This window comes from Gambusia affinis, linkage group LG06 (assembly GCF_019740435.1).
Source record: "Gambusia affinis linkage group LG06, SWU_Gaff_1.0, whole genome shotgun sequence".
Taxonomy (NCBI): Eukaryota; Metazoa; Chordata; class Actinopteri; order Cyprinodontiformes; family Poeciliidae; genus Gambusia; species Gambusia affinis.
Genome location: NC_057873.1, coordinates 20,939,600 through 20,943,290, shown reverse-complemented (window position 1 = coordinate 20,943,290; position 3,691 = coordinate 20,939,600). Strand labels below are relative to the sequence as shown.

General features: G+C 33.6%; 1 long non-coding RNA gene across 1 annotated transcript; it reads right to left on the bottom strand.

Annotated features, from left to right (window-relative positions):
* Positions 1 to 1,092: 1,092 nt before the first annotated feature.
* LOC122833205 lies at positions 1,093 to 1,970 on the bottom strand. Its single transcript, XR_006370941.1, has 2 exons — positions 1,684 to 1,970; positions 1,093 to 1,351 (listed from the first exon to the last, which is right to left on the bottom strand). It is a non-coding gene; the product is annotated as an uncharacterized LOC122833205 (long non-coding RNA).
* Positions 1,971 to 3,691: the final 1,721 nt, after the last annotated feature.

Here is a 3,691-nt window from a genome sequence, read left to right as displayed (position 1 = left end):
AGTTTTTGTTGCTATCAACAGATTATACTGCCTGCATATGAAAACTGTTCATGTCAGAAATGGGAGCTGTGATTTTAATTAACAATATACCGATTAAACTTTTAAACATTGTACATATTTTCTTTATAGGCTCTCTTTTCCAAAGCTGATTTCTATAGCCGTTTGAGGTTATTGTTCTGTTAGAATAGCCAAATATGTCCAGCTATGTACAGATTAGTTTAAAGTGATGTAGGATTCTTTGTTACTTCACTCTTTTGGTTCAAAAGCAATAATAGTTAAAGTGTTACTTTAACTCCTCCAAACATACTTCCAGTCTTTGTGGATATATTAACTTGACCTTTCATTTATTTGTCAGTAACATTTTTCTCCAAAATAGACAATATTCTTTGGCCTGCAGGTGACCCTATGTCAATAGTTCATATGCTGTAACCTGGTGTGTGTTTTATTTAATGCAAGTTAAACTTGTGTATTAGGAATGAAAAATTTATAAATCTTGGAATTAAGAGCTGTTCTTGTCCAAATTAATAGCTGCAGGTTTCAACGCAATTTGAACATAGGGCTGCCTTTACTGTGGACAGTGCCACTGATGTTTCAGCGTCTTCTAGTCTAATCCTGACCAGTTTAATTGAATCTGAGAGCAAATATTTGGGTGAGATGGATCATATTTGGACACAAATAACCATCCCAATGGGAAAATTAAAACAGAAACTTGATTTTTATAAAAATACGATCTATGTATGCTTTATTCTTTTTTTCAAAGAGAAAGTTTGGATGGGTTCAAAAAGCTCAAAACACCCATTTCCATAGGTGTATATGAACTCTAAACTGAATCTGTAACTTGATGGTTAAATATACATTGAATCAAACCAGGATGATTTTGACATTCCAGTGAAGTCTTTTATACGGTCTTTCAATGTTTTTTTCATGCATTTTGAGATTGTTGTAAAATGCATTTAATCTGAATTCTAGCTTTACTTCAATATTTTTCTCTGCTTTTGGGATAATACATTTATTTTTTCTTGTTTTAATGATTTGTAAATAACAGCAAAAACGCACATGAATAATTAAAATGAGTACATACAGACATTTGAATCTTTCAACTCATCAGTTTATTAAATTTTGCTGTGGTTGTAAAAAGAGAAGGAAAGTTATGCTTAGGTTATGCTTTACCCTAAGCATGACCATCAAGTTAATCAGTTCTTGATCAACTTAAGAAAATAATGAGATTTACAATTATCACAGTGATGATGACGATTAGTGCAAAGACAGTGGAGAATATGTTCAAGATCTTGGCTGTCCTGGATGCTTTTGCAGCAGTAACTGTGTCTCCAGCAGCAATGGCTTCTGTTACCTTTATGAAACAATTGCTATAATTAGTGTCATTTGAAATAAATAAATTAATAACTTGATTTAGCACTGAAGGACATTTAATCTGCAAATTGTACACAGTAATATAATGTCTAACTATAATAACATATACTGGTTATGTGACAGAGATACAGGATTAACCATGAAATGAGTTTACTCTGTGGTGTAATACAAGTAACCCAAATTTCACTTTGCATATAATGGTGTGCTGCAACATATGTTATGCTGTTCAGAATAGGTTTTGTGTTTATTTTGTATTTGAAAGCAAAAAAGTCTGAACAAATTAAAGAGTTATTCTAGTGAAAAGTTTCCTACCTTGTTAGAATAAATAAGAGCAGCAACCCCAAGAGGCAGACAGCAGCACACAGTGTTAAAAACGGACCAGCCAAAGTAGGATGAAGCAGCAGAGTTAGCACTTGGCGCTCTGAGAGTCTGACCAGTTTCCATTTTTTTCTGTCTGTTTGGTAAGTTCCTCTGTCCTGGTTGGTTAGGTGATATCTAGATGCGATGGCTGGAGGGAGCAGGACATGATCCACATCCTTTTATCCACGAGATTCCTGGGGGTGTGTTCTAGAGCAGTGTTTCCCAACCCTGGTCCTCAAGGCACACTGCCCAAAATGTTTTAGGTATTTCCTTGCTTCAGTGCAGCTGATTTCAATTGATGACTGATTAACAGGCGTTTGTTGAACTGCAATCAGGCAGTTCAACAAACTGCCTGATTGGCACATTAAATCAGGCACATTAATCAGGCACATTAAAGCAGGGAAACCTCTAAAACATGTAGGACAGTGTGCCTTGAGGACCAGGGTTGGGAAACACTGTTCTAGAGGGACGTGTATCAATACTTAATGAAAAAGTTATTTAATACCCTCTGTGTCTATTGACCAGAAGCCATAAAAGATGCATCATCATTCCTCTTCCTGGAAAGTGGCAGAATCTTTGAGATGCACAAGCAATGCCTCTTTCAAAGTTACATAGATCTAAAGATTACAGTAATTTTTTATTTCTTAAAATATCCTAAAAACAACAACAACAACAACAACAACAACAAAAAAAGCTCTGGATGTCCTTGACACAAGAAGGTCCGTATTCATTTTGGTGGCAACACCATAACCATAAGAGTTTGGTCACAGCTGTTCATTCAACTCAGAATGGATGGTTTCCTGGGGAACAGGAAACGTCTTAGAGATCAGATTAAACAAAAAGTTTTCATAATTGCACAATGTGTTGAAACTCCGCTGATAGATCTGGTCACTGTATTCAACATAAAGAGAAGGTGTTTATGTTGACATCTTCTCATCTGCTTGATACTTTCTCAGGTGGACAAACTTAGAATAGCCACTTATAATAGAAGTTATTCTAAGTTTAATAATTATTATTAATATTAATTATCATTTATAATTATTCTGATGAAATTCTGATAACTGGTTTGGATAGTCTCCAGGGGGCAGGAGATCAGACTGTCAGCCAGATGATGAGGTGGAGACCTTATGACGAAATATGACTTCACATGGAAGCTGCAGTATGTAACTTTAACAAAAAAATATTCTTTTACATATTTGTTGAAACTGTCACCATTTCACATCAAGATATGAGACCGATAACCTGTGAAAAAAAAATAAATCAAGCTCCTCTGCCTCTCTCAGTGCACCCAGTGCAAACTAGAAAACCTTATGTCATTTATAAGTTTTTAAAAATATATTTATTATGCAGCTATGTGTGATGTTATTTGAATCACTATTATGCTTTTAATTTAAAATAAACAAAAGAAATCTACAAATTTCATTTAGCACTACAAGTAAATAAATAAAAACTAGATTTACATGACCAAAGAAAAGAAATAGTTAGCTGAGTTTCAGTGTCTAAATTTAGACACTGAAAATAACTTTTCAGTTATTCTGAAAAGTTATTATTTCAGAATAACTTTTCTGAAATGAGTAATATTTTTTTTTAAATAGAATCTGGTTGGATTCATGTCACATAGGATTTGGTATTTGGATTTGAACATCTTGTGAAATAAATAGCCTTTTTAAGGAAACAGACTTGAGTTTTCACCCTTTTTTGTAAACGTATCCAAGTATGGAGTGAGAATAAGACAAAACAAAAAAATATATAAAATAAAGATCAAAATATCAATAAGATAGCAACTCTCAATGTCCGTTTATAATAAAACAAAATGCAAAATTCTCATGATTTGTATGGATGGTGCATATTTAGCCACAAGGTGGCAGTACAGAACAAGGAAAACAAGAAAAGGATTTCGATGATATTCGTCTCATATAAACATTCAGTGATGTGCAGGGTAGAAGTTAAAAATATATAT